General features: G+C 42.3%; 1 protein-coding gene across 3 annotated transcripts in view; it reads right to left on the reverse strand.

Annotated features, from left to right (window-relative positions):
• The window catches only part of PTPN1 (protein tyrosine phosphatase non-receptor type 1), a 73,244-nt gene that overhangs the window by 36,748 nt on the left and 9,194 nt on the right, over window positions 1-27,302 (reverse strand). The window contains exon 1 of one of the 3 annotated variants that reach the window (XM_055266787.2): window positions 5,768-5,786. The exons of the other annotated variants lie outside the window; for them this stretch is intronic. The gene's annotated coding sequence lies outside the window, so the exon portion shown is untranslated. Of the gene's footprint in view, window positions 1-5,767; window positions 5,787-27,302 lie in introns of those variants that run through there. 3 annotated transcript variants of the gene reach the window in all.

Consider the following 27,302-nt stretch of genomic DNA (forward strand, 5'->3'; position numbering starts at 1 on the left):
ATACAATAAAAAGGGACCATTGTCATTGATGGTGACCCTAAATCATTTATAAAGCAAAGCCACTTTATATATGTGTGGCTAATAGCTATTTTTGATTCCCTGAGGCCTGATGTAGTTTCAGAACTGAAAAATTATTTTCCAGCTAGAATGAGATTCATCTAGAAACGGGGCATCCTATCTTTAAGAAAATACTGTTGTCAGTGAAAGCAACATATTGACATGGTGGTCTACCACTGAAAAATTTTAATGTGGCCGGGTGCGGTGGCTCATGCCTGTAATCCCGGCACTTTGGGAGGCCAAGGCAGGCGGATCACAAGGTCAGGTGTTTGAGACCAGCCTGACCAACATAGTGAAACCCTGTCTCTACTAAAAATACAAAAATTAGCCAGGCGTGGTGGCGCACACCTATAATCCCAGCTACTCAGGAGGCTGAGGCAGGAGAATCACTTGAACCTGGGAAGCGGAGGTTGCAGTGAGCCGAGATCACACCATTGCACTCTAGCCTGGGTGACAGAGCGAGACTCTTTCTCAAGAAAAAAAAAGTTAATGCAGATAAAATGAATTTGGGCCTTAAACCAAAATTTAGAAACAGCACACCAACTTCATTATAGTAAGCTTCTGGAGCCTTTGTTTGTATTATTTATACAAAGAATTAGAATAGAATGGTTACCAAAGGTATAAAAATTGCTTTTTCAAGTGTCCCTGACTTTAAACCTTATTTTTACAGTCCTTAATAGTGTCTGCTTTTAAAAAATCACTTATGTTTTCTGTTAAATGTCATGAATTTCACCTTGGGTAGAAATCAATAGGCAGAAAATGAATCAGACTTACAGTAATTGATGTCAATAAAACATATTGGAACCACTTTTTTTTTTTAAATGCTGAGAACCACAAAACCATTCCTGTAAGAGAACAGTCTAAAAAATTAAATCTACTTTCACTTCTGTTTTGTTTACCTTCTGCTTTCCATAATGACAGCTTAAGAACTTCAGGCCCTGGGCTTCTGGCTGTTTGCCGGAGGACAGTGGTACAGTTGACTAAGGACATATGTAGTTGGCAGACATCTGAAAGTGGAAGGCTCACAGCTTTCCTCACTGGGAATCAGACTATCAATCACCAGCTTCTGCCCTCCATGGTCCCAGGGAGAAAGGTATCACAGGAACCCACATGATACTCCTACCCTGAAGTATGGAGAACCATCCTCACAAAACTGGGATGACACTTTGGTGTACAATTTGGCGTGTGAATGGGAGGAAAATAGAACATCAAAATGAAACTGGCTTTGGTTAAGAATTTCTTTTGTATTCCAAGAGTGGCACAAGATTCTGCTACCAGAACCAAGGAAAAGGCATATGTATTATTATCAACCAAATGAGTTTATAAAGTACTTTCTAGATGTAGTGTACTTTTCTACATACCATCTGAGGGGTAAGGATGAAGAAGGAACAAAGAACAAAATATGACCAATGCCTAAAATTTTTTGAAGTGAGAGTGCTTCAGTGAAGCCACAACAATAAAAAGACAATCTGGGGAAGAGAGGAAGCAGGCAACCAAGCTCCTCTGTGTGGCTTTCCGAAGAACTCCCCATAGCATTAAGAAAGCAAGGTTCAGATTCAATGCATCAATCCCTTCAATTCATCCAAATATCGACTGAGCATCAACTATGTGGCAGGCACTAAGCATATGAAGATTAACAAGAAAGACAAAAGTCCTGCCCTCACAGAAACTGCGCTTCAGGGGGGAAGACAGTCAAACAGATGTCTGAGCTAGGCGCTGTTACATGCAACCCTCACAAATGCTACCATCCCCGCTGCCAACAAGTGTCCCAAACACAAGGGAGCTAATCACTTTTTTTTCTTCTTCTTCTTTCTTTTCGATACAGGACCTGTCTCACTCTGTCACCTAGACTGGAGTGCAGTGGCACTATAAGGGCTCACTGAAGCCTCGACTTCCAGAGCTCAGGTGATCCTCCCACCTCAGCCTCCTGAGTAGCTGAGACTATAGGCACCACGCACTACGTTCCATCATGCCTGGCTCATTGTTTCTATTTTTTTTGTAGAGATGGGGGCGGTGGGGCGGGGGGGTCTCGCTATGTTGCCTGGGCTGGTCTTGAACTCCTAGGCTCAAGTGATCTGCCTGCCTTGGCCTCCCAAAGTGCTGGGATTACAGGTGTGAGCCACTGAGCTCAGCCAGACCACTCTTATTAAGGCAGAATGAATCGTTCAAAGGCCACAACCTCTAGCTGCACCTGCATCTTTCTTTTTGCTTCTTCCTGGAGATTAGGAGTTCTGGCACTGAAATGTGCCAAGAACAATGGTACCAGGCTGTACACATAAAATCACATGCCTCATACATTATGAGCAGTTTAAGGATAACTCTGTCTACACACAGATTTCTCATCTTTTTCAGACTAATCCATGAGGAAGATGCAACTCCACTAACATAGCGCTAATTTAGGATGTTGCTGAATAAACAGCAAAGATTTAAAATCATCAGTTCAGTGAGTGCTTACTATTTACTATGCCGAGATGGCTTATGCCTTGTCATGACGTTACAAGAAACAAAACCCATTTTAGTCCACGGCCTGTGGTTTCCTATTGTCTTCCCCACTATGAAGTCATGCAATATTCAGGGTGACTCGAAATTCCTACTCAAGAAAATGTATCTGGGCCAGGTGCAGTGGCTGACGCCTGTAATCCCAATACTTCAGGGGGCTGAGGTAGAAGGATCACTTGAGTTCAGGAGTTTGGGACCAGCCTAGACAACATAGGCAATATAAATAAAATAAAAAGTAAAGGAAGACTTTGTACCTCTTGATGGGAATCACACTCAGCAACTTGCAGAGAGGTGGGAGAAACCTGTGGCTACTTCTGCTAACAATCTAATGTTATTTTATTTATTAAATAATTACTTTTTGAGACAGAGTCTCACCCAGGCTGGAGTGCAGTGGTGCAATTTATGCTCACTGCAGCCTCTATCTCCTGGGCTCAAGCAATTCTCATGCCTTAGCCTTCCAAGTAGCTGGGATTACAGGTGTGTGCCACCACAGCCAGCTAATTATTTCTAGTTTTAGTAGAGATGGGGTTTCACTGTGTTGGCCAGGTTAGTCTCCAACTCCTGACCTCAGGTGATCCGCCCACCTCAGCCTCCCAAAGTGTGAAAGAGATAAATACCCCAGCTCCTTGCTTCTCAGGTATGGCAATGTGGAGGCATGGCCCTCGCAGTCTCTCAGACGTCCCCAGTGGGTTTGAGCCCGACTGGCCCAGTGGGAACCTGCTCCTTCATGTCCCTTCCCAGACATAGTGATTTGTTTCTTTCTGTCCTTTGCCTTCTAATCTTTTGGAATGTTAGTGTTTTTCTTGTTCATATAAGCTCTTTACATATTTTAAAACCGTCAACTCTTTATCTTTGTTGGAAATCACTTTTCCAACTTATCTGTTTGCACATTTAAAAAATCAGGCAGGGTATAATGGCTTACGCCTGTAATACCAGCACTTTGGGAGGCCAAGGGAGGAGGATTGCTTGGGCCCAGGAGTTCGAGACCAGCCTGGGCAACATGGTGAAACCTCATCTCTACAAAAATAAAAATAAAACAAGTAGCTGGGTGTGGTGGTACATGTCTGTGGTCCCAGCTACACGGGACGCTGAGGTGGGAGGATCCCTTGAGGCCCAGAGGTCAAGGCTGCAGTTAGCCATGATCAGGCCACTGTACTTCAGCCTGGGCAACAGTGAGATCTTGTTTTAAAAAAAATTAATACTGAAACAATTTAGTCCAGGCATGGTGGCTCATGCCTGTAATCCCAGCACTTTGGGAGGCCGAAGCAGGCGGATCACGAGGTCAGGAGTTTGAGACCAGCCTGGACAACATGGTGAAACCCTGTCTCTATTAAAAATACAAAAATTAGCCAGGAGTGGTGGCCCATGCCTGTAATCCCAGCTACTCGGGAGGCTGAGGCAGGAGAATTGCTTGAATTCAGGAGGTTGTAGTGAGCTGAGATTGCGCCATTGCACTCCAGCCTGGGTGACAGAGTGAGACTCTGTCTCAAAAAAAAAAAAAAAAAAAAAGTTTAAAAGTAGTTTTTAATTTTTATGTATTCCAACCTATTGACCCTTTCCTCTGCAATTTCCTTTATTGCTTCTGAAGTGGAAAGTCTTCTTCTTCAATATGGGAATACCACTTTTTTAAAAAAGCATTTAATGTTAAACCATCAGAGTTTATTTTCCTTCTACTATTTTCAACTATGCCCATTATATTGCCTTTACGTCTCATACTATGCTGAGAATAGGTGTTTCTTCTGGTTTGGTCAGCTTAACACAGTTCTGCTATGCTTGGTGTCTTCTTTGTGTCTGTGTATTTCAGCAGCTCAAAAGGCTGCATCCTCCTCCCTCTCCCGAAATTCAAATAGTAACAAAATGCAGCTGCATCCGGTAGTTCTGATTTCAGAATGAACACATCACTATTTTTTCAGAGATAGACAAACTATTGTAATTAGATAGAGTTGGTTTTTAAGAAGATGATGCAGGTTACCTTCATTCTTTGCAACTATTTAGCAAATTAAAGGTCAAGAGGCACACAAGATATCAAAATATAAGGAATTTTAAAAACCTACAACAGTATTTTTGTAGTTAAAATAAATACTGCTCCTTTGTCCTTCTGTAAGGAAAGAATGGGCAGGATGGCTCTGGTATAAACATTTCCCCCTTCCCCCATATTTATGTTGTGTATGAACTTGTAGTAAAATACAAGAAAATATTGAAAACGTTACATTGTTTCTGTTTACCATGTTCATAAGAAGATCTTTAAAACAAAGAAAGCATAGCTCTCCATGGCAGTTATCTGACTTCTAAACTCCAGGAGAAGCAAGTTGTATTTTATCAAATATATTTAATTAAGAAGCAATGTTCAGAGTATCTATTTCATATAATAGCCAAAACATAGCAAAATCTCAACAAATTAATATATCTTACCACTTCCTCAACATATTTAGTAAAATGGGATTTTTAAAAAGTGTTCTTATCTCTTTCCTCTCTAGTCACAAGCCTTGGGCAACAGATGCAAGATCTTTTGGTCATCTGCCTTCTTAGAACGGAACACATAAAAAATAAATTGTCCATACAATGGAAGCAGGCAGTAAACCTTTGCTAATAATATATGATCAATTTTTAGAAGCTTTTGAAGGCTGAGGGATGCCAAATCCTTTCTTAAGAGGGCTTGCTCAATATCTCAAAGCCACAACTAAAACTATATAGGAACCAAAATCCATATACATATTGCTAGAAACAGATCTGGGGTCACTATTATTACATGAATAACTTAGGCCTTATAAACAGCTACTGCAGAGATAATATCCTTTAAAGACATTACACAATTGGCTATACACTCTTCCTCCAAAGCTCATGAAATGACATCTAAGTTAGGTTAAGAGGAAAACAAAGCTTTCCCTAGGACCTGCAAAAATCAGGATGAATAAAGAACTTTAGCAACGTTAAATCTAGTCAGATTTTCATGCAACAGCAGTACATAAACTCAGGGGAAAAAAAATCACTATTAGAACGTGTCTTTCCTACTGTGCTAAAAATCAATCTTCGCAAGGTTACTCAAAGCAAACCACATACAATTTCACTAAGATACGTTCATCTTGTGCTCTTAAGAGGACAAGATAGCTAGAAAGCCAGAACTGTAAAACTCTTTTAAAGTAACTGGTTTTACCCAATCCCCTACGTATATTAAGGCAATATGATGCCAAAGCCAAGTTTTAAGGATCACCTTCAGAGTGAAGACCACGTTGTACTTGCAGCCAATTTTTGTCCTTGCATTTCAAGTTATGCCAAGTGTTGATGGGTCAGGTAGTTATGTCATGGTCCCGGTCCTCAATGAGTTCCCACTGTGGCCACAAATAGTGTTGAGTAGAAAGTACTGATCAAAGGGGAAGTCTATTCTACAGGAAGAAGGGAAAAACATCAAGGTTGGCTAGTAAAAACGAGAGTAGCAAATTTAGGAGTAACTGCAGAGCAGCCACATCTGGTGCAGAGGAAAGAGGAAGCTTCCAGGCACCACTGACCTGCTACCTCTCCTTGCTGACTTTGGTTGGCCTCAATGGGTGGTAATAAATCATATAGCTATGTCCAAGCTGCTTCCCCTAGTCTGTTCCGGCACTGCTGCTTCAAAGGAAACCTCAGCAATGAGGGCCAGGGTGGAGAAAGGATGGCCTTTCTGAGGCTAGAGCAACCTCAGAAGCCTGCTGCTTGTGTCACTCTGTAGGTTCTTGCCATCACACAAAAGGTCAGAAAGGAGAGAGGAAGATCATGCCATACTATGATGACCTGCGACCAGGTCTGGTTTGCCTAGGCTCTTAGAAAGGAACATGGAACACATGTACAACTGTTAAACATCTTGCCACTCTTCATCAAGCCTGGAGAGGCTTCCCAGAAGAGATGACAGATGAGCCGTCCCGTACATCTCAAAGGAGCCGACACTCGTAGGTCTAGCTTGGTCATCAGCACAGCACAATTATGCAGACATTGGGCCCTCCGTAAGGATTTACTGAATGAGTGTGCCAAACCGGTCAGAAAGAAGCAAGGTGAAAGCAGTGGATTTGGATTGAGAAAATAGACATAGCATGATGATGATGATGATGGCAAACAAAACAAGAACCGCATAAGAAAGTACCAGTGACCAAGTCAACTTTGAGAACTTTCTCTGTTCTCTCCTTGACCTCCTTAACAGAAGGCTCATGGGGCATTTTCCAGCAGTGAGTAATTTCCTGCTGATATCCAGGGAATGCTGGGTGTTGAGAGAAACATTTCTCGGAAGAATGTGCCTCTTCACCTCTACTTCTCCTGCAGGTCGCACTGTTTTCTGATGTGGTACATTCCTGAGATGGAATGTAGTACATTCTATCTGACACAGAATCTAGGCTCCCCACAGCCTCCTTGCAAACTAGGGACTGAGCAGGTGGATGGCTAGGATATCAAGAAGGTTTTCACATGGAGCCCTGAAACAAGCCAGATAGAGACCTAGTATAATCCACAGCATTCCCAGTGGCAGGAGGACCCAGTCAAGACACAACAGAACTCTCTGCTGCAAACACTATTCAGGCAGGGGTGGCAAGCACTGTCTTCCCAGCTCCCTGTGCCTTGAAGAGCTCACCATGATGATTAGCTCCCTAGAGGCTGGACTCTTGAGTACTTGCAGGCTGATGGGCACCTCTGCTGAACCCTGGATGGTAGCAGCTTATTTCCTGGATATTTTGCCTTTCTACCTGAGTCCAAAGTGTAGGTGGTACTCGCTCCTCCAATCCCTGAGTGACATGGTTTGTAATTTTGCCCCCTCCAAATCTTACGTTGAAATGTGATCCCCAATGTTAGAAATGGACCTAGTAGGAGATGTCTGGGTCATGGGGGCAGATCCTTCATGAACGACTTGATGCTGTCCTCATGGTGATGAGTTCTCACTCTATGAGTTCATGTAAGAGCTGGTTGTTTAAAAGAGCCTGGCACCACCCCCTTCTCTCTCATAATTTTTCTGTTAAGTTTAAATTTATGTTTTTAAAATTTTTAATAAGGCCGGGAACGGTGGCTCACGCCTGTAATCCCAGCACTTTGGGAGGCTGAGGCAGGTGGATCACGAGGTCAGGAGTTCAAGACCAGCCTGACCAACGTGGAGAAACCCTGTGTCTACTGAAAATACAAAAAATTAGCTGGGCGTGGTGGCGCATGCCTGTAATCCCAGCTACTTGGGAGACTGAGGCAGGAGAATCACTTGAACCTGGGAGGCGGAGGTTGCAGTGAGCCGAGATCATGCCATTGCACTCCAGCCTGGGGAACGAGAGCGAAACTCCGTCTCAAAAAAAAAAAAAAAAAAATTTTAATAAATGAAGTTAAAAAAAGTGAGAGGAAGTGAAAGAAACAGACGATAGGCAAAGAAGATCAAACATACACATAACAGGCTGAATTCCTGAAGAAGGAAACCCAAGCAATGTATCAGACGAAAAACGGAAAACTCTAATTCACGATTTTCCTGAAATTAAAAAAAAAAGATTTAAAACTACATATTGAAAGAGCACATGGATTTTTCAGGGAGAACAACCCAAAACAGCCAACACCAAGACATGGTTGAATAAACGATTAGACTTTGAATTAAAAGGTTAAAAGAAATCCTTTGTTCCTCAAGCCCAGGAGTTCAAAACTGCAGTAAGCTATGACTGCATCACTGCACTAAAGCCTGGGCAACAGGGTGAGATCCTGTCTGTTTAAAAAAAAAAGAAAAAGAAAGAGGGAAAAAATCCTTTGGGCACATAGGCAAAAAACCCTAAGTCACTTATAAGCAAAAGATAATTAGACTGTCAAATATTTATAGCAATGCTCTATACCGGAAGACAATAGAATAACATATTTACCTTAAAGAAAGAAAATGTGATCCAAACATTTTTATATACAGACCAAATGGCCTTAAAATAATAGGCTGCTGACAAACTATTATGAATGTGTACTGTTGATTCACAGAATATTGTTTCCACAAGCCCTTCCTGAGGAATCTAGTGCAGAAAGAGCTTCAGGAAGAATTGAGAGAAGAGGCTGGGCGCAGTGGCTCACGCCTGGAATTCCAGCACTTTGGAAGGCTGAGGCAGGTGGATCACCTGAGGTCGGGAGTTTGAGACCACCCTGGCCAACATGGAGAAACCCTGTCTCTACTAAAAATACAAAATTTGCCAGGCGTGGTGGCACGTGCCTGTAATCCCAGCTACTCGGGAGGCTGAGGCAGGAGAGTGGCTTAAACCTGGGAGGTGGAGGTTGCAGTGAGCCAAAATCGTGCTGTTGCACTCCAGTCTGGGCAATGAGAGCGAAACTCTGCCTCAAAAAAAAAAAAAAAAAAGAATTGAGAAGAACTTAGAGTGAGCATTAATATTTACTAGTAGGTCTAAGATAGAAGGATGTAAGGGAGACAACACTCTATACTACAGCTATGTCCGAGGCAGGGGCACAGAACAGGACGAGTTTGTGAAAAGTAAAACAATCTTGCTTATTGGTTTTATAGGTAGCAGCTAGGAATACTTCAAATCAGACTCTGGAGGAGGGTGAAAGAAGGGAGAAGAAATGAATATTAGCTAACTTCAACACTGCTCACAAAAGGGAATCACAACAACAGCCAAACACTGAGAAGATGAAGGGCATATAATAAAGATAATAGTATAGAAGCAACTATTAGAAAACACAAATGTTCCTAAATACCAAAAGATTTAATGATTTATAAAATTTCTTCTCATATTATACAAATAACATGTCCAGTGTATATAATACAAAGATATAACAATAACCTAACCAGTGTTCACAGTCTGGCAGTGCCTACTCTTCCCTACTCTTCTCCAAACACACGCAAACGTAAATAGCGAATTCTTACTGCTTGTTTTTACACAGATAGGATCACACTGTACACATGACTCTGACAGTCACACCTAACTAGTTTTTCTTCTCAGGTCCTTGCTGTTTGCTTGTATAGCCCCTTGGCCGTTTTATCTCCTGTTTCTACATTTTTTTCCAGCTGACTTTCTGGTCAGTGTGCTTGTAGCTACCCCATGCAACCTGACAACCAGCTTCTCTTCTGTCCTTTTCATGCTTTCTCAACTCCAAATATTCTAACACAACTTCCTTTTCACATGTCTATTTTTTTTTTACTTTTTACAACATCCTCAAATCAAAACTCGGGATTGTTTTCTGATTATAAAGGTACCGTGTTTCCATTTAGAAAATTCAAGCAACACTGAAAACCAGGAAGTATAAATCAACTGACCACCTCTGTACCAACCAGGGTGGTGAATATCTTTTCGGTTATTTGTTCCCCAGAGAGGCAGCCAGTGGAGAAAGTTCGACGGCCTATTACCACCTGAGAACAACATCCACTCAAGATGGAGAGCAAGAGCTCAAAGCCTCCTTTGTTGCTGGTACTTTCCCCAGGTTTATTCTTCTACTTACTCTACTCTGCTTAAATTACAGGCCACTTGACATGTACATTACTGTCAGGCCTTTTTCAGACATTGCTGATGCTTCGGTCCATTTTGAACAGCATTCAATGGTTCTCTGTTGGTTAGGTATCATCCAGCATACCTTTCAGCACCCAGGGTAACTATAAACTGGCTAAACCGTATCTAAACAATCAATAGGCTGATAAAGTACAAGCAGATCGGCAATTCTGTTTTCAATCTCATTATTTCTCTTATAGGTAGCTGCTTTCTTAAAATAAGTTTAGAGAAAACATACAAGGGTATGAGGGAGATGTGATTAGGAGAGGGAATGCTTTTTGAGGGCAGAACAAAACAACCTAGAATTGAATCACATTAAAAACAGCTTTACTAGTAAAAGAGTATTGAAAACACAATGCATACACACGTGAATACGAGTAAAACTGGGGAAATATGAATAAGACGAGCAGACTGTATCAATGTCAGTATCATGCTTGTGATACTGTACTGTAGTTCTGCAAAATGTTATGGGCAGTGGATGGGGGAACTAGGCAAAGTGCACATGGGATCTGTTTTATTTTTTAAATTTATTTATTATTATTATTATTTTTGAGATGGAGTCTTGCTCTTGTTGCCCAGGCTAGAGTGGAATGGCACCATCTCGGCTCACTGCAGGCTCGGCCCCCCGGGGTTCACGCCATTCTCCTGTCTCAGCCTCCCAAGTAGCTGGGATTACAGGCACCCGCCACCACACCCAGCTAATTTTTGTATTTTTAGTAGAGACGGGGTTTCGCCATGTTGGCCAGGCTGGTCTCAAATTCCTGACCTCATGATCCGCTTGCCTCGGCCTCCCAAAGTGTCAGGATTACAAGCGTGAGCCACTGTGCTCGGCTCTGTATTATTTCTTACAACTGCACAGGAATCTACAATTATGCCAACAACAATTTTAACTAAAATATATGATTGGCAAAATACAGATCAAAATGTTTAGAGTGCTTATAAGTTGCAGTGATAGGAATAAAGAAAAATTTTACTTTTTTTGTTTTCTACAGTAAACATGAAATATAGTATAAAAATAGAAAAATAAGTATTTCTTAACAAGAGGTAAAAAGATACAATCAAGACTTGGGACATGTAAAAAATATTTTATAAAATCTCAAGGAAATATAAGTAAAGGGAATACAGGACTGTTCAACAAATTACAGGATTTTAAATTATTAAAAACATCCTTAAAATTAAAAAAATCTGGGTAAACAAAGTGGAGGGCCTATGTATAGTGGTAAAACATTAACTTAAGGGAATGGTATGTCAGGAGGCGATGTGCTCTAGGGACCAATGTTCTGGCCACATGCCTTCCCTGTGTTCTTTAAAATTGCTAAGCCATTTCTAATCACATCATTCTTTAGGCCTTGCTTAAGTGCCCAAGGACCACTTCAAACAAGCTCAAAGCTCCTTTGTAAACACTTGCATTGCATCTTTTATTTTTCTTTCCCAGCACTCCTCCACAATTAAAATTAATCATTTGTGTGACTGTTTCAGGTTGGTCTTCCTCTTATAACTATAAAAGAGGCCATGGGTACGCGTTTCTGATCAGCACACCGCCTGGCAACTGCAGTCACGGAATACATTTTTAATCAAGTAAGCGCCAACATAAATTATATGAATATACAGATGGCTATCACACTGCTTTATAGGGAAAAGTAAGACTCTTCTGTTCAAGAATAACTGTTAGGTAGGTAGATGACTCTCAAGAGCTGAGTCTTCAGTAAGGCTTTATTTAATTTCACAAACATTTCTGAAGGATTTATGAAGGTATCCCATCTTATGAGGTGATTAAATCCTATAGTTAGATATGAGGTAAAATTTGCACACAATCAAAATTAACCTCAGGAAAACATACCTTAAATTGCCAGCATCTAAGCCTTAGACACTTTAATGCCTAGATTTTAACCTCTTTTCTCTTTTCAACTGACACCTCCCTTTCCCCAGAGGATATCAAGGTGTGGTTTGATATTGGCAATGTGGTATTCAAGGAATTTCTTTCTCTCTTTTTGGGGGTGGGGGATGGGGAGCAGTACATATGGTTTAATTAAGGAAGGCTAAATGTATGTATGACACAAGCCCATAGGGTGACTGAACATTAGGTACTGAGGATACAAAGATGTGAAAGGCAATCCCATGTTCCTATAGGGTTCACATTCTAGCTAAAAAGAAAGTAATGTATAAGCAACCAAATAAAAATATTAATTCATATAAAATGTCTAAGCATTAAAAAGGAAGAGCATGCTGCAAAATCCTATTTTGCCTGTCAGAAGCTAAACAGTGTTCTTTCTAGCAGCTTGCTTTCTGTAACCAAATCCTAACTTTCCCCTAGGCAGATGGAGTCCTAAGGCGAATTAGAGCAAAGTTAATGTGATCACAGAGGCAACAGAGAAAGAGTATTCATAATAAAATATTTCCCATACCACAAAAAAGGGGGGATTCAATAGAAAGGACAGCTCAGTGTAGGAAGAGGGAAGCACGCGCTCCACTGAGGCAGGGGCTATGAACAGAATGGTGGGTGGCTCCACAGGCAAAAGACATAGCATCAGTAAAGACAGAATGTGGAGCATGTGCTGCAGGTGTACGGGGGCCTGGCCAGGAGATCAAGGGAGTGCCTTTATCCAGACTTGCCTTCAGCACCTGTGTTAGGAATCTGGAGGTAACACCCTCATCAATGGGGAATAGAAGTTTTCAAGAAGGACGGTGATACATCACATGTTCTCCCATGAAAGATACAGCAGAAAGGAAGGACCTGAACCAGCTGAAGGTGACTTTGAAGACCACAGATGAGAAGGGCCTGAACTAAGGCATGGGAAGGAAGTGAAGGAAAGTGTTTCAGACATACATCCCAAGAATAAAATTGGGCTGTAATCCCAGCACTTTGGGAGGCCAATATATGAGGACCGCCTGAAGCCAGGAGTTCAAGACCAGCCTGAGCAACATAGTGAGACTCTGTCTCTACAAAAAATAAAAATAAAAAGTTAGCTGGGCATGGTAGCATGAGCTTGTAGCCCCAGCTACTCCAGAGGCTGACGTGGGAGGATCATTTGAGCCCAGGAATTTGAGGTTACAGTATGCTATGATTGCACCACTGCACTCCAGCCCGGGTGACAAAGCAAGACCACGTCTCTTTAAAAAAAAAGGATAAGAATTAAGTTGGAGGACTTGGCAGTCAACTGGATGTCAGAGTAAACTAGAGTTGAACATTACTTTAGGTTTTGAGTTAGAGTAACTAAGGAATAGATACAAATATTAACTTATAAACATGCCATTGACTTTATAATTACTCAATGTATTTCTCAATACAGCAAAAGAAAAAAAGCATTACAGTAAAAACAAAAATCAAGCTTACAAGCAGATAAAGCAGTCCTCTACATTACAAAATACACCCTCCAAACAAAAGCAGCAGAAAGCTTACAGAATACATTAGAAAACACATAAAATCCTATGGGTAACTGAATTCTGATATATTTTAAAATAATGTAGCATATTTTCACAGGGTAAAAAAATAGCATAAGTGCTTGAGTGATTTTCTGGCAAAAATAATTAAACGTGTTTCAAGGAACTGCTGGTAAGTCAGAGCAAGAAAATCTAAAGTCTCATTTGGATTAAATTTGCTAAAAGCAGAAAGTGCTATTTAATATGACAGCTTCGGCCGGGTGCAGTGGCTAACATCTGTAATCCCAACACTTTGGGAGGCTGAGGTGGGCAGATCATGAGGTCAAGAGTTCGAAACCAGACTGACCAACATGGTGAAATCCTGTCTCTAATACAAAAATTAGCTGGGCATGGTGGTGCATGCCTGTAATTCCCAGCTACTCAGGAGGCTGAGGCAGGAGAATCGCTTGAACTTGGGAGGCAGAGGTTGCAGTGAGCTGAGATCACACCATTGCACTTCAGCCTGGGCAAGAGAGCAAGACTCCATCTCAAAAACAAAAATAAAAAATACGACAGCTTCTACAGCCAACCTGCTCCTCTTCTGTGCTCATAACTATTAAGGAGAAAAAAAAATCACGGAAGCTTCCATCATTCTCTGCCAGAAGGCACTTGTGGAACAATCTGGAGTTCTAGGGAGCAGCCCTGTTCCACCTCCAGCCTCACCTGACCTATCTTCTTGGTTAGAGTGATGCCAGACTGAACCTTTCAGAAGTGGTATATCAAATCTTCCTTTCTGGGGGGGGGCAAGGGTGCCCCTTTCTGCTGAGAAGTGAAACAGCAGCCACCAAGTTAGGGACAAAAAGCCTCATGTGAACAAGCAAGGGGCCTCCAGCTCTCGACGAGCCAGCTGAAAAGAGCCAGTTGAAAAGAACGGGCTTCTACATGGAAATCCCTTAGTCTCCATCTTCATCGGCTAGCAATCGAATGCTCTTGCATTTCAGCAGCGTTTGGCTGAGGACAGAAATGGGGTACAGGCTGAGTGCATCCAGGCTGGGGGCAGGGGGCGGGGGGCAGTGTGTAATGTGATGTCTCCCAGAGATGAGAGCTCCCAAGACAAGTTGGAAGCCCTCTGTACAGTTATGTACTGCCATGAAAAGGTCTTATCTGAAAACTAATCTTAAATAAGAAATATAGTCAAGGGAGGCAATGTAAACTCTAGAGGCTGTTATTTTCTGCAACATGATATACAACGGAGAATTAGATGGAAATGCGTGTACAGTTTACAAGATCAGTCATCTGGGATTCTACAACCTCTCATAGCAAAATTAGTATGTAATAACTCTGCCACAACATTTAGATTTAGAAATTCGCTAGAACACCTCAAAAAAAACTATATATTTATTTCAAAATCAGGAGAATCTGACAGGATATTCGGTTGTAGACCAGAGGCAAAAACCCTGGTCAAAAGCAAAAAAAAAAAAAAAAAGTGGTATTAGAGGAACAAAATGGCAACACCTGCAGACCCCAGGAGAAAACAAAAGGGGATAATGAAGACAGCCAGGCCCAAAAAGTGTTCCTGGAAGCTACTGATCTCCACCCCAGCAATTCCAGCCTAATCCTATTTCTCAGGGCTCTAATCTATGCCCTGCATCCCTGAACCCAGTCTGTACTCCAAAATTCATGGGAATGAAACTTAATTGGAAATGATAAAACCAATTCCAGTGCCAGGATTGCAGGAAAAGGGATCTATGAATACATACCCACCCACACACAGACAGACACACACACACACACCCCCCATCGTCCACATGGAGCCCAGAATGTTTTTTATTCATACAATCATTATTATGTATAATATTAAATACCATACATAGAAATCATTATCATAGTTCTATGGGGGAATTACATATTAATTGGAATACTGCAGGTTATGTGCCAGATTATATAGGTTCTACGGACTTATTTGGGATTTAACCACCATTCACAACACGGATTCTACAGGAAAATACAATCAGAGCTCCAGAAAACCAACTTTCCAACTTTTCAAGCATGACACATTTGTGCGTTAAGGACTGTCTGTACTTTCATGCTTGATTACCATTTTGACTCCGTGTCAGCCAAAAAAGTCCATCTGAGCATCATTCTCTGAACCGACCCAAAGAAGATTTAAGGGGACACTCTGTAAATAATAAACCTGAACCTCACAAGCTAGGTACTCCATGACACATAAGACTAGCCATGGCTTTTACCCAAAGCCTCTCGATTTAAAACAGATTATATGAGGATATTTAAAAAACAAACTCATGGACACAAAGTTTTGCCACAAAAACATGCTGTTCTATTTTGCAGGCTATTGTAGGTAGTTTTTCAGCTGTTTATTAACATCTCTATCATCCATCCTCTTCAACTGGCATTGGTAGGTTACAGATCTCCCCTTAAATACAGAGGTAGAAAGTACAACTACAGACAGATTTGATACCAGGAGACGCAGTTTATTACTAGTCTGCAGCCAATCCCAGGTCACAAGGCGCACATGTGGAGAACCACAGGGCTACCATGGTTACCATGTGCGTAGCCAACACCACATGCCCTGCAGCCTTATAGGGAAGTAGCCCTAAGATCCCACGTGTCAGTAATTGCTAGTGGTAGCTGTGGTGGCCATGCAGGGAAAGGATGGTAAGGAGAGAAGCAGGACAAAAGTATGGCTGTGGGTGGGGACTCAGTAACACACAGAGAGTGACTGGGGGGGCCGGAGCAAGCACGGTGGAGCCCAGCATACTGGAATACAAAGGCTCACTACTTCCCACACTGTCCACAACAGCTTCTATAAGACTCCCTGCCAGGCACAGTGGCTCACGCCTGTAATCCCGGCACTTTGGGAGGCCAAGGCAGGCGGATCACCTGAGATCAGGAGTTCAAGGCCAGCCTAGCCAACATGGTGAAACCCTGTCCCTACTAAAAATACAAATATTAGCCAGGTGTAGTGGCACCCACCTGTAATCCCAGCTACTCCGGAGGCTGAGGCATGAGAATCGCTCGAACCTGGGAGGCGGAGGTTGCACTGAGCCGAGATTGAGCCACTGCACTCCGGCCTGGGCGACAGAGCGAGACTCTGTCTCAAAAATAATGATAATGATAATAATAATAAATCAAATATAACGAGAAGCCAAACCAACCCTAAAAATCCCTTTTTCACAAGAATAGACATGTCATCAACTCAAAGCTATAAAGCCCAACTTGCCTAGTCAAGAACAAGTTTTTGACTAAGTTTATGTTTATATCTTCCTTCTCTATTCAATTAATACCATTCATTTCACAAAGATCCAGGAGATGGGGGGAAAGTTGAGATCCACAACTAATAGAATAATCTTCAGGGCTGAACTAAGGATAATACATTAAGAAAAAAGTTAAAAACAAAAACAATGATTTGGTTTCAGATGCAAAAGTGTCATCTGCTTAGAACTTTTGCTATAAACTTTCTGGCAAGATCAAAATCTCAGGAAATTCCAAACCAGTGAAAGTCTAAAGACAAATTACTTAGGAAAAATGATCTAACTTTGGAGACCCAAGCATGCTCCTCCCATGGTCATCCAGTTTTTACTTTTATACTGGACTACCAAACCCACCACAAAATCATATGCTAACAAGAGCTTTGCTTCCTGCAAGTTGAAAATTTCATCTCTGGCTTTTAATAAATGCCTCTATTTCCTGTCAGCACTGGTCAGTCCCAGCTACAAAACCTACGAAGTTTGAGTGAGAGAGACTCTCTCATACCACTGATGTCTCTCATACTTGGCCAGCACACTGGAACACAAGACTAATAAACCACAGAGAAACTACCTCTCCAGAGTGGCATGGTCTGTGCAGGGCATGGAGGCAGGGCCAGCTGATGAAGACATGGACTGCTTTGAGATGAGACTTAGCTCCATCGAGCATTAACATAACTGGGATTAGATCCACTGAAATGAAGTCCAATTCCATGCAAGGCACCGTGAGGGAGCCACCAAGCATTACACACAGTTCTCACTGAGAAATGGTATACAATCTCACGGGGGGAAAACACCACACATAGAAAATTAATATAAAAAGGAACAGAGAAAACAAAGTGTAAAATCTAAATTGATCCTGGGTAACACATGGTTCAACACAATACCATAAACTCAAAGCCTCCCTAGCAATCACAGTTTCCAATTCATGAACCTTCTAAACAGCGTTCTCATCTATTCATTCAGGAACTACTTATTGGGTATTTTCTTTTTTTTTTTTTTTTAGATGGAGTCTCGCTCTGTCACCCAGGCTGGAGTGCAGTGGAGTGATCTCAGCTCACTGCAACCTCCACCTCCCCAGTTCAAGTGATTCTCCTGCCTCAGCCTCCCAAGTAGCTGAGACTACAGGCACCCGCCATCACGCCTGGCTAATTTTTGTATTTTTAGTAGAGACAGGGTTTCACCATGTTGGCCAGGCTGGTCTCAAACTTCTGACCTCAAGTGATCCGCCCGCCTCAGCCTCCCAAAGTGCTGGGATTACAGGTGTGAGCCACCGTGACTGGCCTTGTTGGGTATTTTCTATATGCCAAACACTATACTGGGTACTAAGAGATACAAATGACTAGAACAAAAGCAGCCTCGCCCTTTATAAGATTTGATAGATTACTTGGCAATAGGTAAGTAAACAGTCTATTACAGAGCAATGCATGTTGTTACAGTATACTCAGACATGGTGCTATGAAAGGCGGCCTTCAGACGGCCATGGGAGTACCTAGACGAGGCACCTGACTTGGACCTGTGGAAAGGGGAAATCAGAGAAAGCATCCCAAAAGAAATGTACAAAATGTGACTGGAAAGTAGAACAAGAATCAGTTAAGTAGAAGGTAGGATATTCCAGGCAGAGGAAACAGCATATGCAAGGCTCCATGAGAGGCAAAGACCACCACAATTTCAGGAACAAAGTGCCTCTGAAGGCTGTCCCATAGTGCACGGTGTATGTGTGCACACTCTGAATACAAGGGCCAATGCTACTTCTTGGGTGAGTGAATCAGATGGCTCAAAAAGAACAAAAGGGCTAAATGAAAGCAGCAGATGGGGTAAACCCTGTAGGAACTCCTCAAGTTCAGGAATAAAGAGAGAAGACACCGACGAGTGAGGTTTAGGACTAGCTAGAGAAGCAGGAGATATAAAAGAAAAGGAAAAAATAGTTATTAAAACAGGGAAGAGAATATTCAATAAGCAAATACAAGTCTACCACACTGAACTGCATTAAAATTAGGATGCAAAATATCCACTATATTAGTAACAAGGAAGCAGATCTTGTCAAGAATTATTTCAGGCCAGGTGCGGTGGCTCACACCTGTAATCCCAGCACTTTGAGAGGCTGATGTGGGCGGATCACTTGAGGCTAGCCTGGCTAACATGGTCAACATGCCAACATGGCCAACAAGGTGAAGCCCCATCTCTACCAAAAATACAAAAAATTAGCCTGGCGTGATGACAGGCACCTGTAATCCCAGCTACTCGGGAGGCTGAGGCAGAAGAATCGCTTGAAGCTGGGAGGCAGAAGTTGCAGTGAGCCAAGACTGCGGCACGTGCACTCCAGCCTGGGTGACACAGCAAGACTCTGTCTGGGAAAAAAAAAAAAAAAATTATTTCAGTGGCTTGGTAGCATAGAGCCTCACTTCCCTGGAAGATAAACACACAGAGTGACTGGAAGACGAACGATGGGCACAGTGACCTATTTACTTCAAAAATTTCAGCCGGAGAAGGAGAGTATAAAGCAGTGGCTGGAGGGGCAGTCTTGGCTGGAGGAAGCTGAGAATGTTGAACTGGCATACATAAGCTGATAACAGGGAGGGCCTGGGATCCATTCCTCAGAGTCACCAACCCCTTATTGCAAGATGCCTTGAACAGGCGAGATGGGAAGGGGTCAGGAGTGCAGACTCTAGGAGCAAAGGCTCCTTTTCCCCTGTGAGAGAAATGAGGTGGAAAGGATGGCAAGTAAGCTTTAGATCTGATGGCCAGATGCTGGGGGAGACAGATTTGGGATTAAAGACTGGATTTCTAGGGGCTCAATACTGGTAGATTTTTTTTCCAGCAGCACTTAGGAGCCTGGGCCCAGGAAGACAAAGACAGGGGACAAGCCTGCTCCAGGGCTAGAGGTGGTAGGTAAGAAGATGGACACAAGTACAGTGGAGAGGCAGCATCTGAAGTGACTGACCACAGTCTCAGCTGCATAAGGAGGGAAGTGAGGAGGCTGCCATGGTGGGAAGAGAGAAACAGCTGGAAATCTGAATGAAGGAGAAAACCCAAACTAGAGAAAGTAACTGAGCGAGGGAATCTGGCAGCACACAGGCTGTAACTAGAGAGCAAAAGGTCTGAGCTTAACAATAGGTCAAAGGTAGAGACTATCTCAACAGCCAGGGAGGGAAATAGCTGGAAGAGAGGAACAGGAAGTTCCCTGGGACATGAAGTGATGATGCTGGGTGGGCTGCCCAAATGCACTGACATGGGCCAGGGGTGACAGAAGCCTTGAAATGGAAAGACAGGTTGTGAGCCAGGTAAACTAAGGGGAGTAGGGAGTGCTGCAAATGGGCCCATTTAAAATACAACTAAGCTGGGCATGGTGGCTCACACCTGTAATCCCAGGATTTTGGGAGCCCGAGGTGGGAGGATCACTTGGGTTTAGGAGTTCAAGACCAGCCTGGACAACATGGTAAGACCCTGTACCCCACCAAAAAAATCATTAAAAATAAAATTAAATGAAATACAATAACAGAAGGCAAGCAATTAAGCAATTCCCCACTATGGCAATTTACTGACTAGAAAGCTTAAGTCCTAAGATACATACATGCATACAAATACATACAGTGAAAGAGAGAATCTGCACGTGCACACACACACACACACACACACACACACACCCTATGTGCTCCCCCGCACCCCTCAGGCATTTTCACTCTCCTCAGCAAATCAGAAAACAAAAGCATAATCAACAAACTGGGGTCTTCTCCAGAGTTTGGTCTTCTATCCAGGATGCCTTTTTATCACTCATTATTCCTCATCCCCTTCTCCAAAACCGCTGCCTCCCTCTGCAACAGTGTGGCCATATAATGGCTACACTTCAGTGATTCTGTCAAGGAGCTTATGAACTATGGTTCTTTTACCCCATACATCTACTTCTGCCACATGTTCCATGGTATCCACTCAGTGACACAAAAATGACTCCAAAAGAAAACTAGTAGGAGAAAAAAAAATCTCCTCACCATTCAAAAAAATAGTCAAAATACCTTTTTATTCTCCTTTGTCATTCATTTTTAAGGAAAACCTTTCCCCTTTCAGACGTTTAAATGATTTGTAGTCAACAACTATTAAAAAAAAATCAAATCCAGGACTACTTCTATATATAATCCTCATAGCTAGAATTAGAAACAGGAAAAAAGGGGAGATGTTTTCACAATTTCAATGGTTTGCAGACAGCTAGTTCTGCTATCTATGTGGCATATATGGCAGAGAGACTGCTTCTATATGGCAAGGGAAGAATTTAATAAATGTGTGAATGGTAAACGGGGAGCAATCAGGAAATCATTCAGAATTAATCAATATAATGTTTGTATTTAAATTTAAGTAACCAGGCCAGGTGCGGTGGCTCATGCCTGTAATCCCAGCACTTTGGGAGGCCAAGGCGGGCGGATCGCCAGAGGTCAGGAGTGCGAGACCACCCTGGCCAACATGGTGAAACCTTGTCTCTATTAAAAATACCAAAAATTAGCCGGGTGTAGTGGCAGGTGCCTGTAATCCCAGCTACTCAGGAGGCTGAGGCAGGAGAATCGCTTGAACCTGGGAGGCGGAGGTTGCAGTGAGCCGAGATCGTGCCATTGCACTCCAGCCTGGGCAGCAAGAACGAAACTCCATCTCAAAAATAAATAAATATAAATAACCATAAAAATATCAGAATGTGTAATCATAAGTGTTACAGTGCCTAAAAATTCAGTCTTATCACTCAGCCAGTTAAAAGTAAGATAATTATCAGTACACTTGAGTTTTTTAATAAGGTACTTTACTTGAAAGAATCACTCAAAGCTATCTGTGTACTGAGAATTGCTAACAAGACCACACAGGTTGGGCACAGTTGCTCACGCCTGTAATCCCAGCACTTTGGGAGGCCAAGGCGGGTGGATCATGAGGTCAGGAGTTCGAGACCAGCCTGACTAACATGGTGAAACCCTGTCTCTACTAAAAATCCCAAAAATTAGCTGGCTGTAGTGGCAGGCGCCTGTAATCCCAGCTACTTAGGAGGCTGAGACAGCAGAATCGCTTGAACCCGGGAGGTGGAGGTTGCAGTGAGTCGAGATTGCGCCACTGCACTCCAGCCTGGGCGACAGAGTGAGACTCCGTCTCAAAAAAAAAAAAAAAAAAAAAAAAAAAAAAAAACACATAATGGGATAAACCAACCAACATTGAAAATATCCCTTAAAAATTCACAACAACTAAATGAGACCTTTATTCTCATAGTGGCGGCTGCAAGTCAGTGAGCTAGGCACATGTTTTCGATACATTCCTAGTGGGAAGGCTAAAACTTGAAGATTCTTTTAAAAAATCTTTACATATTAAAATATAATTTTTTTTTTGTACAAATCAAAGATTATCTGCATACATACTTGGATAAAAGTTATCACTTCACTTCAATGAATCCTGTACTGTCTGCCTACTAATTACTGTGCACTGTTGTTGGTGTTCTAGGGCTACAAAATTTACAATGAAACAAATATCACCCTCCTGGAGAAGACACCTACCCAGACGCCTTCACTATCTGGTCACATGAGCTCAAGAACATGATGGAATAACCTCCACTAGGCTACCCTTCTGGAAGCGTTTAGAGGCCATATGGCAGTCAAGGTTAAAAGTAATGGCAGAGGAAACATAAAAAGGAAGAGAGAAAAAATATATACAATAAGAGAATTATGCATATGCATTGTGTGAGGGGGTAGTGGAGAAAGGTTAAGACCAAAGAGGAAGGAAGTGAAATATGATCTTACCCTTTCAAGCCTAGGTGACCCAATATGAACAGAGACGGACAAGAAGTGAATCCTAGATTAGGGAGAGGCTCAGAGAACATACAGGCTCACTCTTCCTTGCCCTTCAGAACTTCAACTAGATACTACCTTTATACACTATCCTTTATTTGTTTTGCCTGCTCCCAATCCCAATTAGATACCTTTTCCTGAGCATCCCCACAGCACCTGGAGCTGCATCTTCCATCTAGCTATTTCCCTAATCTGGAACATTCCTCCCATTTCCTCTTCTTCCCCTTCCCCCACATTCAATAAATCACCAAATCCTCCTGATTTGAGACAGTAAGGCATAGAGATTAAAAATACAAATACCTGGCCGGAGGCGGTGGCTGATGCCTGTAATCCCAACACTTTGGGAGGCTGAGGCGGGTGGATCACCTGAGGTCAGGAGTTCAAGACCAGCCTGGCCAACATGATGAAACCCCATCTCTACTAAAAATACCAAAAAAAAAAAAAAAAAAAAAAAAAAAAAAATTAGCTGGGCATGGTGGCAGGCGCCTGTAATCCCAGCTACTCGGGAGGCTGAGGCAGGAGAATCACTTGAACTTGGGATGCGGATGTTACAGTGAGCCGAGATTGTGCCATTGTACCCCAGCCTGGGCAACAAGAGCCAAACTCTGCCTCAAAAATAAATAAATACAAATACCTTTCCCTTTGGAGAAAGGTACAAAACTTAGGACAAAGACCTTGACTGGGTTATAATGGTAAAGAATCATCCTTATCTACTGCTTGTTCTAATTTGCCATACACAACATACCTCTATAGAGTAACAGGTGTTCAAGAAGGATCAAAGAAAAAGCATGTTCGGCCGGGTGCGGTGGCTCATGCCTGTAATCCCAGCACTTTGGGAGGCCGAGGCAGGCGGATCACGAGGTCAGGAGATCGAGACCACGGTGAAACCCCGTCTCTACTAAAAATACAAAAAAAAATTAGCCGGGCGTGGTGGCGGGCGCCTGTAGTCCCAGCTACTCGGAGAGGCTGAGGCAGGAGAATGGCGTGAACCCGGGAGGCGGAGATTGCAGTGAGCCGAGATCGCGCCACTGCACTCCAGCCTGGGTGACAGAGCGAGACTCCGTCTCAAAAAAAAAAAAAAAAAAAAAAAGAAAAAGCATGTTCTACAACATAATATGTACTTTTGTTGCTAAAAGGGAGAGACCTTTAACAAGATACATTCCTCCCTGCAACCTATGTATTTATTTTCTTTTATTATAGCTATGAGGTTAAGGTAGAGCAACCATTTAGTCATGAAGTTAGACACATGACAAATGGTATCACTCCTGACCAAGTCACAAAGCAAGTCATTAAAAACCTTACTTTGTAGCCGTCTCAGTGCAAGCATATTTGGTCAAGTCATTCTTTTATCAGCTCCCATTAGGCCCACCCAATGTAACTTCAAGTTGGTCATCAAAAATAGTTCCTGGAAATAACTGAACATGGGACAGAAATACAGCCACACTCAGTTGCCTGAGGTGGGAAAAAATGGTGGTGGCTTCTAACTTCCTCAAAATAGCAGAAGGCGGCTGAGGATAAAGAGTAAAGAGGAAGGGCGGGAAGGGAAGGAGTACCTGGCCAATGATTTTATCCTAGACTTTACTGTCAAGGGCACTCCCTCAGGCCACCAAACCTTTAGCCCTTTGCTTCAATTTTATCTAATGATAATATACCAAATACCTACAAGGCCAAGCATCACATAACGTTAACATCAAGCTTGAGAAAACTCAGCTTGGGGTAGGGGGTTGCAAACTCAAGTGCTAGGTAATGTACACCGACAAGGACAGCGTGACCCACTGTGGGACTGTGGTAAACTCTGGAACGCACACATGTACATCCAAAAGGAGTTGTGTCCCTCAGTCCAGCAGACCACTGCCAGTGTAAGCTCAGACGGTGTGATTTTCAGATTTCTCAAGAGAGGCCAGAATCCAGAGTTGCATGTCATTTCTCCTGATTCATTTATAAACAATGGCACAAATTAAACTCTTCTCTTTTTTAAAAAACATTGTGTGAAGCAAGCAAAATATGACTGTGGGTGGCCAATTTGTGACATCTAGGAAAGAGGTTAGAAAACTAGGCAAAGGTCAAAAATTACAAACTCTCTCCTCCTGTGTCCTAATAAATCGGGAAGGCTTAGCACAATCCCCTGTCTCTCTTCATAGCCATGTATGTGGAAGCTGAAGCAGTGGCCACATTGCCATAGTGCTATTGTGAAGCTGAATCCAGGACACAGGAGAAGACTGAGGGCCTGAGACCTCATTGTCCTCTTGAAACATTTCCTGCTGTTATAGACCAACTGACAGTATATAATAAATAGCACTGCATGTAAAGGACTTTGCACAGTGCCTGAGGCACAACACAGAATTCAATAAATGTTAGCTATTAGTGGGTTTTATCCTGAACAAGGGTAGAACACGCAGCAGACTGTGTTTCTCTCTCAAATGGAAGATTTTTTAGTCCAATTACAAAATCCAACATTCCTCTTTAGACAAAAGAAGAATTTCAAAAGGAACTACATTCATCCATGTGGCATTCAGGAATTTTAAAATATAATGTGACTTATGCCCCCACACGGCACTTTATTACTTTTAAGGAAATAATGGGTTTTTTTAAGTTTTGAGTTAATATGAAATTTTAAAGTTCTGTCCCACTTTTAGATTAGGGGGATCAGGAACAGCCATATAATGCTACCAAATCTAGCATGAGTAGGGCACGAAGCCCCAATTTTTCCAGAAAGATCACCCCACCCTCTGGTTTCCTCCTGTGACCATGTCTTTGTAGAAAGTTAGATCTAGGTAATGCTACATGGCTGTCTAGTCTAGTCTAATGACTACATTTTACAGATCCTGTATGTAACTCCTCAAAATCCCACAACAGTCAAAGGCAGAGTCAGAACCCAAACCTGGTTTCCTGAGTCTTCTTCTTCCATGACCTCACATGTCCCCTCCTGTGAGTGCACATGTTCAGGGTGGCTGACTCAGGGGAGCAGGGCAGCTTGAGACTAAAGCTCTGAAACACAACTGTTCTGTGTGAAACTAACCAGTACTGGAGACAGATACAGGCACCTACCCTTAGGAGCAAAATGTTCTATCAACCAAGGGCACAGGCTGGGGAAGGTTTTCTATACACAGCCTAGCAAAGCCTTGCTTCAGTACATTGCAGGCGTGGTCATAATCTTTTAAAAATCCTCTAATATCAACTGTGCCTTTTTAACCACTAGCTTGGAACGAGAATTTCATACCTGTATGAAAGAATATAATTTACTTGCTGGAAAAGTAGAAGTGTCACAAAGCAAAGAAATCATTGAATTTTTTTTTTTTTTTGAGACAGAGTTTCACTCTTGTCACCCAGGCTGTAGTGCAATGGTATGATCTCGGCTCACTGCAACCTCCGCCTCCCAGGTTCAAGCGATTGTCCTGCCTCAGCCTCCTGAGTAGCCGGGATAACAGGCATGTACCACCACGCTCGGCTAATTTTGTATTTTTAGTACAGACAGGGTTTCACCATGTTGGTCAGGCTGGTCTTGAACTCTGGACCTCAAGGGATCCACCCACCTCGGCATCCCAAAGTGCTGGGATTACAGGCGTGAGCCACCATGCCCGGCCGGAATAAAAGATTTTTAAATACTGTCACTATGCTTCAAACTGTCCAACTTCCAAAGTACTGAGAAAATATTTTTTGAAATGTAGCCAAGTATAGAATATAGACTGTGTCCTACATTCAAAAGTTGTCTTTCTAGAAAGCATGTTTTAATGGCAGAGGATACAAAGCAAGCTGTAAAAAGAGACTAAAATTAGCTCAAACCACAAATAACCTAACATACTTATCACTTCCTTATGATCAACCTACAAAAATCAAACTTTAAAGGCACTTACAAAACTAAAGGTGGGAGGCCAACTGCACCCTTTAACTTCACTATACCTTTCCTCCTTCTAACATGGACCCTGGCACATAAACACTGCCAAACGATGAAACTGTATTAACGTGAAGGCAAGCACCAGGGAAACTACGGGAGCACAGTTTTGCCCTGGAAATAAAACAGCATGTACCATGCAGTTCTTAAGTGGTTAGAAGGGTAACTACCTCCTCAAACTGAAGATGGGAAATGCAGATGAAGGCCCACACCCATCTTCAGCTGCATTTCACAGACAGCTAAGGACATACCACGCTCCCACTTCAAACCAAAATATTCTTCTATCTTCTAAAGCCATCTATTTCCTACTTTCAAAAGCAACATCTTCCAAGTCTATTGGGAAACCCAAAGTTTGTCACCATTCGAGTAGTGGAACAAGTTGCAAAATGAGGCTTAGTTGACAAATATGTATTCATGAGGAAAAAAAGGCACTGGGTTTGTTAAACTACATCTACTTTTTCAGTGATTCTCTGAGTGTATTAACTATGTTGGTAAGTTTTGTGATAAATTTTTTGGAGAAACTTCAAGCTCACAAAAGATGAAAACAAGTGGTTAAGGATGAGTACAGAACCTACCAATACCACTGTGCACACTCCAATATTGTTACTCAAACTTTCAAAAGCATTTTCATTAGCAGGTAGAGAAATAGGGGCAAGTAGCAGACCTGGGTAGTTATTTGTGGTGTGAACAGACCAAATGAAATACTGATAATGGCACTAATATTCCTAAGATTTATTCAAGAAAAACTGTCAGTAAGATATGAAGGAATATTTAGAAATGCTCAGAAATGACACCATGATAGGTGCCTGAAGGGCCCATTGAAACCCAGCATTCTAGGGATGTGGATTCCCAAGGAATATTCAAGAGCAACCCTCAGGTGTGGCTAAACCAGCTTGTATGCTGGGGACTGCTCCAAAAATTTGGTTTTGTACTTGTATAAACCTGATGTAGCTTA

Source organism: Symphalangus syndactylus, chromosome 24 (assembly GCF_028878055.3).
Source record: "Symphalangus syndactylus isolate Jambi chromosome 24, NHGRI_mSymSyn1-v2.1_pri, whole genome shotgun sequence".
Lineage (NCBI taxonomy): Eukaryota > Metazoa > Chordata > Mammalia > Primates > Hylobatidae > Symphalangus > Symphalangus syndactylus.